This window comes from Cucumis melo, chromosome 5 (genome assembly GCF_025177605.1).
Source record: "Cucumis melo cultivar AY chromosome 5, USDA_Cmelo_AY_1.0, whole genome shotgun sequence".
Taxonomy (NCBI): Eukaryota; Viridiplantae; Streptophyta; class Magnoliopsida; order Cucurbitales; family Cucurbitaceae; genus Cucumis; species Cucumis melo.
This window is the reverse complement of record NC_066861.1, coordinates 23,947,824-23,961,044: the sequence shown is the minus strand read 5'-3', so window position 1 is coordinate 23,961,044 and position 13,221 is coordinate 23,947,824.

The following is a 13,221-nucleotide window of genomic DNA, read 5'->3' as shown; positions in this document are numbered from 1 at the left end:
GAGCCCGATCCAAAGGCTCAACTCAAACTAATCAATCCATCATTGGCTCATCGAGCAAATTAAGATTCATAGATTGAGCTATTGACTTTTGTTTAACGATTTTAAGATATGTTAACATCCATGGCAAGATAAAATAATAAATAAATAGAACAAGTACAGTTCACATAAATAAAATGTCTTTCAAACAATGACGATCAAAGTACTAAAAATAAAGTGATTTTTTGAATTCTCTGATTTACCATATGGCATTTAATTAAAAATTAAAATACAAGACTTTAAGAGTGATCATCTTATTTGACAGTTTAATCATTCACATATAGAAATCATCTCGTCATTTCATTAAAGAGCTAAACGAAATTCCAATCGCGACGACTAAAATATGCCTTTTTAAAATATTTTAGAACCAAAACTTACAGAGAGTACCAAATAAGAGTTGAACGAAAAAAATTATCATTGCTATTTATTATTTTAAATTTTGTGCGGAGTCAATTTCCATTATTAACTATTAACAAATTCTATAATTCAAAGATCAAAATAGATTATTTTATAAACATTAGAGAGTTGATTGTTGAATTTTAATTAAAGCATGACTAGTTTAACACAAATTCCTAGACCTTAGAGACAAAAAGGTGAAATTTGGTAACTTGACTTTCGAGGATAAACTATTGCTTAATTCATTGCTTCAAATTATTCTAAAAAAATTCATTGTTTCAAATTTTTTTAATAATAATAATAATAATAATAAAAGAATTAAAGGAGACATTTGGGAAAAAAATTAATTAACGATAGTTATAAATTATTATAGTAGATTATAATAACTTGTATTTAGCTCGTAGACTATTTTAATTTGGGCAACATTTTAGTTTATGTTTACAATAAAATGTTTTTGAAGTGCAGACTATTTTATTTATAGAAGAAAGTAGTAAGCTCTGCCATATATAAGATAAAAAAATAATAAATGTTAAATAGTAATGATGGTTTTGAAATAGTATTTTCTAGTTAACTAGGGATTACAAAATAGTATCTATCGTAACAACAAGTTCTTATCGTTTTAGGATAGTCCTTTCCTCCAAACGTCTCTTAAAAGAGTAAACTTTAAAATGATTATATGTTCAAAATCCGAATTTGGAACATTTTTAAAAATACTATTTTTTTTAAGAAAAATATTGTTTTTTCTTTAAAAGTATTATTTGAGTTTGGACTTTGTTGGCATGATCAAATATAACAAAAAAAAAAATCTTTGGTGTATATTTAACTATAGGATGCTCAAATATTATTGTCAATGCACATGTTTCTAACGTCGATTATTATTATTCTTTTCTTAGGCAAACGTAACATGGCGTACTTTTAGGTTAAATTATAAAAATGTCCATGAACTTTATAGTTTTTGTAAAAAAAGATTTTTAAACATTCAAAAGTTTAAAAAGATCTCTTTAAAGTTTCAAAAAAAAAAAAAAAGTGGTTAAAAAGACTCGTTTGTTTTGAATGGAAACCGTTAAAGTTTTATTTCGAAAATACTCACAAACAATTAAACAACTGAACTACAAAAAAGTTCAAAAATTCAAAATTTACACCAATTTTCTCACTAACAAAAATTTTAAGTTAAAACATAAAATTCCACAAAATCATAAAGGAAAAATCTAAAATAAAAAATTCAAGCATACTAACAATAATTAGTCAAATAAAAAAAATATTTGATCATTAAGGCACACTAAACTTTTAAAAATATCCTTAAGGCTTTCAAATTTTCAAAAATACTCTTAAACTATATAAAAAAAAAAGTTAAATAAAAATCTTCAGTGGTTATTTTGCACAATACAGTTAATAAGGTCTTAATTCTCTATTTTTCTTTTTTTTTTCATCTCTCTTCTTTGATACAAATAAATAAATAAAATTGCTAAGCTTTGTAGGGTATATTAACTCTAACAAGAATAAAATGAATAATAGAAACATCGAAAGTCTTTGGGACTTAGATGTTTTAATGAAGTTGTAAGTCGTTAATAAATAGGCTTACAACAAAAGTTGCTCAAATCCAACACAATATTTATTTTTATGAGCAAGCGTAAGTTTTAACTTAGGATTATACAATAAAATTCTAATATTGTATTAAATAATAAATATCAAGATATTTGAATTAAAGAATTCTCACAAGAACATTAGTTAAAATAACTTATCTTGATATATGATAACGGAGAGAATTGTGTTTCTTACTATTGGCTTCCTTTAAAATTTCATTAGGTTTCTTGTTGATGAAAAAATTAACTACTTATTAAAGGTAGAGAGAACCAATCTCTAGAGTTTATATTTACATAACACCACCTATCATAAGGTATTTAATTAATTAGATAATGATCTTTAATCTAATCTAATAATTATCGTTTACTTAATTCAATAAAATGATAGGCCTAAGATAAAATAGTAAACGGTCACGTTAATAATAATATTAAATTGAAAATATATCTAACATTAATATACCTTTAGACTCCGGAAGTGTAAATCAAAAAAGTTGATGATTCAATAGATTTTCATTAGCAAAGAATAACTAATTTTGATATCATTTGGGAGTGCAATTTGGATGATATATGGACTTATTGCTACTTGTTAGGTGTGTTCTTGTTGGTATTCTAGTTTTCTAAGAAAAACCAGCACAATGTTGTTCATTTCTTCTCCAAATTAGAATATTGATTATTATTGTCTCATTTTATTACAAAAACCAGTTATATTGCTATCATAAGTTTAGCTCAAGTGACACCTCTATGTACCCATAGACAAGAGGTCTCGTTAGGGGGGTAAATGAGTTGGGTTGAGGACATCTTCAACCCAACCCATATTTTCGGGTTGGTTGGGTTGACAACCCAAATAACTCATATTATATTCCCAACCCAACGGGTTGGGTTGTCGGGTTGTATTATTTTTTTTTCATTCTTAATGTTTGTACGGTTTAAAATTGTTGTACGACGTCGATAAACACTCATATCCTAAAATTCAAACATCTATAAATTCAAAGTTTCAAACATCTATAAATATTCAACATTTCAAACATTATCCATAAATATTAAATAGATAATAAAATGTCTATAATATAAATATATATATATATATATATATATATTATTAATTCGAGTTGGGTAGTGTGGATTATCGAATTCTTCGGGTTATTCTTACACCCATAGATCTATGTTCAAATTTTCTCATCCAAAAAAATCGCTTAGATCCAAGTTTTCGTTGGGTGGTGGGCGGATAAAGTCTTTTCCCTTTTTATAGGCATCAAATTACTGCAATAGCTTTGTTTTGCATTGGCACAATTTATCATCTTTTGATGAATTTGGTTTGTTCTTTATTTTTCATTATAAATAATAAATAATGTAGGTATTTTATTATATATATTTTTTCTTAAAAAAATCAAATATGAAATAGAATTTGTTGTTGGATGGTCCATTTTTTACCTGAAAAGAAAATTATGTTTTTGAATCACATGCTACATATTTTAATATTTATTGTAAATCTGACCTAAAATAAAAATATATATGAGGAGTGTTTGACTATTTGATTCGCTATTATATATGGAAAATATATGTCAGCTAATAGTTTATAAATTGCAACATATTATATACAATATATGTTGTCCATTTCTACTTATTATAAACTTATAATGATAATTTAATAAACATAAATTTCTATGCATTTTGTTAACACATGGATCAATATTCAAAAACCAATTACAAAACTAAGTAAACTAAGTATGTGTGTTTTACAAAATAATTATTTGATTGATAATCACATTGAAAGTAAATTCCTATAATAATGGTACTCAATTATAGAGAAAACGTTTGTATATTGTAAAATTTTTAATCATCGTGTAAATTATTATCTATATATATATATATATATATATATATATATATATATTATAAACTACAAACCATGTATGTTAACACATTTGCATTTTAGGACTGGTTTAATATTTATAAATGTAGTAAACTATTATCGTGTGATATTTTATTATATTTATAAATATTTTTTATTGAGTTTTATTTGAAATAATTTCTCTTGTTTTTATTAATTGTGGTTTTTTCATATTATAATTACATAAATATATTTAAATTTATTAAAATAAATATTAGGAGAATTACTGTAGATGGAACAAAAAAAACTATTTAAAAAATATAGCCAATTTAGATTCAAATGCTAAAAATAACTATTCAAATTTATTAGTTTTAATTTATTTTTATAATCTCCAAAATTATTTATTTATTAAAAAAAATTAATAAATTCGATTTTATCCAAAATATTTTATTGAACTCCTTAAAAATATTTTTATGTTTAGTAAATAAATACATTTTATTAACCTACTAGAAAATATTTGTTTCGAAAATATAACGGAAGTATTTGAATATATTTAATTTGTTCAATTTATTTTATTGTTTATTTTTTTCTTAATTTAACAAAATCGTTTTATTGGTTAAATTTGATTGCGTTGATTTTCTATAGAGTTACAGTGCATGTGTACATACTACATGAGAATAATATTCTGTCCATATTAGATCCACAGAGTTTGACAGAATGCATAACATATGTTCATTACTAGAAAAATGGACTTTCTTAACGGTTGTGGTTTTAATTTCTTGACGTATTTTGGAAAAAACGTCAAGAAAAAGTGATTTGAAAGATAAACCGTTAAGAATTTTTATAAAAAGGTGGATGTATGCCAATTTTTTAGATGGTGACTCAGCGTCGAAACATCTATGGAATCATCATGATGCAATTCTGTGTTGTTCCCTCAAGGTAAAAATTAAATAAACACCCAAGTGAACAAAAATGAACTTAATAATAGTCTTGTAATTTATATATAATTGTCTTCTAATTTACGTTGATGGATGGTTTGTAGTCACTGCCCCCAGTGTTCATGTTTGCAAACCAAGGAGGCCTTGACATGTTTGAGACAACCATTGGTTGCCTTAAAAGACATCACTCTGGATAAAAAATTTTATGATTCAGCCTGCACGGCTTTCTCTGCTGTTTTTTAGTCATTTAACATGAGTTTTGTGCTGAATACTGGGTCATTAGTCATTTAACCTTATCTTCAAATCAGTGTCACCAATTTATCTCAATCAATGTGTTTGCTTGTTTTTTCGAGTTTTAAACCGCAGATGAAATTTCTATATCTAGCAAGCATAATTATTGATTATATTAGAATTAGAATATACTGAGGCAAATTCATATTCACCTTGGTTAAATTCGAGTTTAATCATTTTTAATTTCCTATTCAAATTTTTGTTCTCCTGTTTAGTTTCCTTTCAAATTTTATTTTGCAGCAAATAGAGATTCCTTTCATGCATTTAATAACTTTCCTTTGGACTTTTGTTTTGATTTTGGGAAAATTCTCTCCTTTAATTTTTTAGGCTACACCAGATTCTTACTATCTATTGTATAATTCATTCTTGTTTCAGGAACTCTATCGAAGTAAACTCTGGTATGAGGAATTTGTATGCCATAAGCCAAACTTAATTCTCTCTGTCTCCAGAAATGACCAACTCATGGAAATTTTTTCTCCTTTCTTATAATTTTTGTGGTTTCTTATTCAACTAATGTTCCGTAACATATGTGATTTCAAAAGCTTTTTGTAGGTTGATGTTGTAGTTCAGATGGTCAATGCTAGTAGACTTATGAAGTGTTATTTTAAGAGATCAAGTAATAGTGTACTCATAGAATTTTCTACTAGTTCTGAGGACATTCACAATGAAGATGGTGGTGGCATCTCAGTGTTTACATTATTGACAATCCCTTGTTTTGGTGCGTATGAAGTTCTTAAGATCTCACTGAAGGAGATTTATGATGATTTACTATTTCTAAGATCAATCAGTAATGGAACAATGCAAACTAAATTGAATCTTATTTTTTCATCAGGGCTTTGCTTACATTCCTGCTGGAATTTGTATGTCAAGAATGAGACGACATGCTTCCTTTGAACAAGTTGTTGCATGGAAAGTTCTTGCAGAAGATGAGTCTACCGTGCACTATCTTGCCTTCTCCTTCGTCAATTGGTCATACCTGTGTTTCTTTTCCCTGTACACTTTGTTGAAAATCATGTGAATAGTCCAAAAAAATAGAAAGGGTTTCTACAATTTTGTAACATCTTATCTACATCAGCCTCAGGTTTGAATTATAAGGGTGTATCTGGCAGGAGAAGTTTTCTGACGATGTCAAATACTTTTATTGAATGATAAGAATGTACTGCTTTATTTTGTAAATTTAATAGATTATGAATGGAAGTTATTAGTATTTATTTTGCTATGAAGTATTTACGTGTGTGGATTTAACTAAAGTTGAGTACTTGAACTAAAATTTATAAAAATATATAGGAACAAAAATATAATTCAATTACAATTTTTAAAAAAATTTGAAAAATGCTTGACGGTTTTAAAATGTCATAAACAATCATTTTCTTGACGGTTGTTAAATGTCATGAAAACTCAAACTCTTAACGGTTATTAAATGTCATAGACATACATATTTTTTACGGTTTTTGTCATGGATACTCATATTATTGACGGTTTTAAACTGTCATGAACACTTATACTCTTGACAGTTTTAAACTGTCGTGAAAATTGTATATTTAACGTTTATAAAACGTCAACGTTCACTATTCTTGACGTTTTTTTCAACCATCAAGAACTTCGACTTTCTTGACACTGGCTTCAATGACGATTTTAAAATCGTCAAGAATAATAATTCTTGACGGTTTAAAAATGTCAAGAGAGTCTATTTTTGTAGTAGTGGTTGCTGACACAATTACATTGTAATTTATACTGTTACGTAATGTGATAAACTATTCGTTCTATATCATGATCACATATTCAAATATTAATATTTATTTACTCATATAATCATATACTTTTCAAATCCAAAAAACTTAACCTTAAGATGCATTTGTTACAAAACCAAGAACGATTTTCTAAATAATGTCATTGAATCATAATAACGGTTGTTTAACTAAATGAACTTTATAATAACTAATAGAATTAAGATTTGCCAAACATGGTATATGTCGAGTATGAATGATGTTATAAACAACATATTGAGACACACGCAAAAAGGTAAAAGATCTAGATTTGGTCATCAATATATAGTATCATTCCCTTAAGTATATGATAATTCATATATTCCAAATACAGTGTATTTGAATAGCTAAAAAATGAGATAGGATATTGGAAATAGCACGAAGACTGTGTTTTTGCAAACAACATTCAAATTTGGTAAATCTTAACTAAATCTGCTATTTTATTATTGAACAAGATTGTAACAACCTCCCATACAGTAATGGAAAATATATATACAATATTTTCAGTTTTGTTATATTTTAAACAATTTATTAAATAATGCACAATAAATATTTTTAATAAAAATTTGAATTTTGTTGGTGATATATAATTAAATTTGGCTTCACCACCGGCTTAAGCTTTTGGATGAATTGACAGTTTAATATGGTATCAGAGCAGGTGGTCCAAGGAGGTCCTGTGTTTAAGCCCTCAAGCCCTGCATTGTCGTTTCCTCCCCAATTTTAGAATTGAAATTATGCCTCAATGACATTTTTGCAATTATTTGAATCTTCTTCTTTTAGGTTTTATTTGAGAAAAGAAAAGAGGGGATAGCCTCAAGAGACAAATATTAGAGGGAGAGTTTTTCTTGCAAACAAGATAGGAGAAAGGTGTCGCCGACAGAGATGAAGACATCGAAGTTTCGACATAAGCGACGTCGGGCTTTATCGAGCAGTGTTTGACGGCGTCCAATGTCGGTCATGGGTTTGTGGCGAGTTTCATGGTGAGTTTCATCATGGGTGTTCTGTTTTTCAGTCGTGGTTCTTCTTGGGGTTTGCAGTGGGGTTATTCAACACGTGAGTCTCCAGTCGAAGGAGCTGACAAGAAGAAAATTTCTTGGTTTGCGCAAAATGTATGAAGACTTTGAAGGATTTGAAGGGGACAAAGCTGGAAGCTAGCTTCAATCGTTTCTGCCTGAACGTTTGAATGTCTGAATGCACATGATTTGAAAAATATATATGAAACGACTTCAGAAATTATGTGGAGCTTTGGTGGTGATAGGTGTTAATTGTGTGTCGGGAGTTTTATTTAATTATAGGGTATTTGGGTTTATTGAACAATTGTATTTAGGATTCAAGTTTGTCACTTAAGTAGGAACATTTAAGACATTCCTCCTCCAATTTTCTTTTCAAAATTTTCTTTTTTGCTATCTTGTCAATTTAAAAATAAATTTGTCATTTATCCAAAGTGAATCTCCTATTTTATCATCTCTATTGTCAGCCCATGGGAAAACCGTGTAAATAAAAAATTTATGAATAGAAAAAAGAAAAATAACAAATTGCTAAATTATTTTGATTTATAACAAAACTAACTGCTAAAATAATTTTTTTCATTTTTTTGTCCATAGACAAATACAGTGTATTTGTTGAGATAAAAAAAAATAAAAAAATACTCACTTATGATAATTCTTAACTAAATCAAAAAAATATTATATTGTTCCAACAATTCTTAAAGATATGGGCATTAGTTTCAACATCCCCTAATTATTAGAATACAAAATCAAGTAATTAACGAATTTGTATATTTCATATTATTTTTAAAAATTGTATTAAATAATACATATTAATAATAACAATTTCAATCTACACCATCCCTAAAATCGTCAATTTGAATTCAAATTCCCTAAAATAACTTCAAAGATTGCATTTTTTATTTTTCGAATTATTGATGAAAAATATACATAAAAATACATAATACATATTTGATATTCTAACATTATTTTCCACCCTTGCTTTTAATTCAAAATTATTACACTATTTTAAAATCCAAATTATACATATTAATTTTAGATTAATAAATTGAATTCCTAAAATTATACCAAAAGAAATATACATAAATACATTATTTTTAGATTCTTAAATTGAATTTCTAAAATTATGCCAAATGGACAATCCATTAATTTCACCCTTTTTATTTTTCAATTTATTTACGAAAAGCATACATAAATTAATTAATTTTAGATTCAAAATTGAATTCCTAAAATCATGCCAAAGATAATGGATAATTCATTAATTTCACAATTTTTTATTTTTTAAATTATTTACGAAAAACACGGATTCTTAATTTGAATTCCTAAAGTTATGCGAAAGATAATAGATAATCCATTAATTCTACCTTTTTTATTTTTTAAATTATTTATAAAAAACATACATCTTAATTTGAATTTATAAAATTATGCCAAATATAATGGATAACCCCTTAATTTTAACATTTTTTATTTTTCAAATTATTTATGAAAAAGCATATATAAATACATTAATTTTAGATTATTAACATTATGCAGAATACAATAGATAATCCCTTAATTTTAGCATTTTTTTATTTTTTAAATTATTTATGAAAAATGTACATATATATATTAATCGGACCTTCCAACTAATATATATATATATATATATATATATATTTGTTATTTATTGTAAAATTAGTTTTAATTTAAATTTTTAACAATATTTTAAAATACAAATTATACACATTAATTTTAGATTCTTCAATTATGCCACATATAATGTTTGATATGTATCCCACCCTAATTTTACTCCACAAGTCACGGTTGTAATTCAAAAATTTCAAATCTTTTTAAAATTAAAACATTTCACCTTAATGTAATTAAGACTATTACCTTGAATCCTTAAAATTATGCCAACAAAAGGAAGTTGACCCGTTCTTCAACGTTAAAGATTCAACCGCGAAGGGAGAAGTGAGGAACGACAAACGAAAAGCAAGGAATGGCGAACCGAAAAGTCAGGAACAGTGAACGGCGAACAAAGATATGGCGGCACGAAGGGGATGCTAATCGAACGAAGAAGATATTGCGACGCAAACAAAGAAGATGTGAAGGAAATGAGATGCTAATCGAAGGAAAGGAGATGGACCAACGAAATGTTTGGGTTTTCAGAAGTGGAGAAGGAGATGCTAGGGATTTCAATTGATTCCAAACTCCAAATAATAAATGAGATGTGAAATGGTGGTATGCACAAATTGAATGGGATGTGATATCTTACAGATTATTTGATAGTTTATTTTCTTTTTTAGGAGAAATTAGAAAATTAAGTGTGGGTGCATAGTTTGTATTAATTATAAGGTATTTATGAATTTTGTTACAAGTATAATTAGAAATCACATTTGTCACTGAGATCGGAGCATTTGAGATATTGTTTTCCCATTTTTTATTTAAAAATTTTCTGTTTTGCTATTTTGTCATTTCTCTTATCAGCCCATTTTTATATTTGGAAGTATCGGAAGCTTACATAGGCTTGAGCCCAATTGCTTTTGGGCTCATCAATTGGATTTCGACTAGGGCGGCCAAAGTTAGGTATGGGTCCAACATTTTACTCAACTCAATTCTCCATCAAGGGCTTGAACTTGTTTGGATGACAATGGCCTCGAATGACTTCATTTATCGGTATATTTGTGAGAATGGCAAAAACAGGGGGAGTTTGGCATTTTATCAAGCCTATCTTGTTGTTGTTGATCAAATAACCCCGAAAAGAACGCACATGACACCTTTGAAGTTTGTCATTTGTTTGTTTCCAAAACTCAATTTAGTGGTGCAAATTAATTTTTTTAATGACCCCAAACCTTAATATTTTTTCTTAGCTAAGTGATAGTTCATTCAAATGTATTTTCACTCTCTTCGTGAGTAGATTATGCATAATTTGATTCACACTACATGAATTCAATCTAAATATTTGTAGTAGGGTAAAAGATAGCTTTCCTTTTAAACATATATTCACTATTAGATCGTGATATTTCATATTTATAGTCTAGATCACTCCTATACATAAAAAGATATGTTATTTCAACCAGAATAGTTGTAGTATGACAACTAACGTGTTGTCCGTTCCTATAGTATGTGTCAACTATTAGTTTGAAATGTTTCATATCTATAATCTATATAATACAAAAAAAATATACATAACTTTATTGTGTACCTACTAATTTGAATACAGTTGTAATGGAGGACATTATAAACATTATTAAATAATGTAACGACAAAATAGATATTTAAAAATTTGTACTCGATAACATGTTTGTTTATATTAATAAAAAATAAATAGGTATAATACTCGTAAAATCTTGTAATTTTAATTTTTTTTAAATAATGGTTTTGTAGCATATAATAATTAAATATTATTACTACTTTGTTTTAGTTATTGTGAACTCTTAAAAGTTAGATGATGTAACAATTTTTATTTAAATTTTCTTGTATTATCGTTTTAAAAAAGAGAATTATTTAGTAGAAAGGGAGAAAGTTTGTTGTGCTAATTAAATTATCAAATTAATATGTTAATTTTTTAAGTGTTGTAATTTATATAATGCAATAATGTTTATTTTTATTCGGTTAAGTTTTTTCTTTCCCTATATATATTGCTTCCTCAAAAACTTGAATCTCTTCGTAATTGTTTTTTTCGAAAGGTAAATGCAAGTATTTATTTTATTCTTTCTTTTACACATGTTGGTCGTATAAATTTTTGTTATATAAATTCATACCAAATGATTTACCGAATTATTACAAACACTAGTTTTAGTGACAAGACCAAGTCGAACATAGAAAGCACGTGAAATTTCTTTAATATAACCTTCAACCCTAAGTACTCAATAAGGAGTTTTGATGCAAAGAACAGTTTATTGCAAAAAATAAAAAATAAAGAGCAGAGAACAAAAAGTTGTAGGCCAATGTTAGAAAGTCAAGATTGGGTTAAATAGATTTTCTCTAATCAAATATTTGTTAATCAAACTATCATCACTAAACTTGGTTTATTGCTTACGTCAAACCAATTTAATCAGAAAAGCTAAATAAATTGTCCTAAATAACCAAATTAGTCTAATACGCATGAGTTTAGTCGAATTATACTAATGTTATCAAAATTTAAGACAAGTTAAGTGGAACAATTAACTTTCAAGTGCCTAACTAATTATTAGATTGATTTAATCCTAAGTTGGTTAGGTCAATATTCATCTAATTCAAATTATAAGTCAACCCAACTTATCGCTTCCGGTAATTATCATATAATCAATCACAAACTATAAGTTAATCAAAGCGGGATTATAAAATCCCCAATCGTCTGATAATATAATCAAAATCTAGTAAAAACATAATTGAATTAATCAAAGAAACATCAAGTCAGGTTCGAAATCTCACAAATACATCCGTTTTAGCTCCATTTTATCATCAACATTAATTATACTTATTTGACTACTTTTTTTTTTCTAAACATATAAAATTTAGTTTGTAAACTAAAATTTGAAAAGGTTATATCTCCTATCATTCAATCGGACACATGTACTCGAAAAACTACAATCACTCGACAAAATAACAATATAGAAAATTATGAAAAATATAAAGATAAAAGAAAAATGTAAAGATTCTCTGCCAAACTAATTTTAAATATAGCATATTATGTAGATATGTTGAATATATATATTTTAGTTTATTGATATTTTCAATTTTCATTATGAGAGGAGAGAACATTACTTTGAAGGAATGGTTGAATTATGACAAAATTATTCTCCTCTCCAAATTTCACCCACAAAATTTGTGGGTAACTTTTAATAATTAATAATTATTTTCTTCTCATAGAAAAGATTAATAATTCTATCTTTTTTCCCCACGTCATAAACAACACACGTGGAGGGTTTACTTTTATTATGTTTACTTCAATTCCATCCCTTCCATTCATTTGGTTATTCTTTAATTTTCAATTATATACTTGTTTGAAAAAAAAAATTAAAGGCTATTTTCAAGTATAAAAAAACAAATCAAAATATTTATAAGATATAATAAAATATTATAATTTATTAACATGTCCCAATAAACAAGAGAAAAAAATATAAATAGTTTGATTTATCTTGATCTATAACATGATAGTTAATTTATAATTGTAAATATTTTTTAGAAATTTTATTATTTTAAAATAATTTACTAATTTTTGAAGTACAAGTTTAAGAAATTTCTTTGTGGTAGATGTTATTAGAAGGAAAAAAAAAAAAGACTAATAGTGTCATTTATAATATGTATGCATGTATTGAGTTTCATTACCAAAACTAATATAGTATTATTTATAATATGTATGCATGTATTGATTTTAATTACCATATTTTTTTTTCTAATTTCTATTAT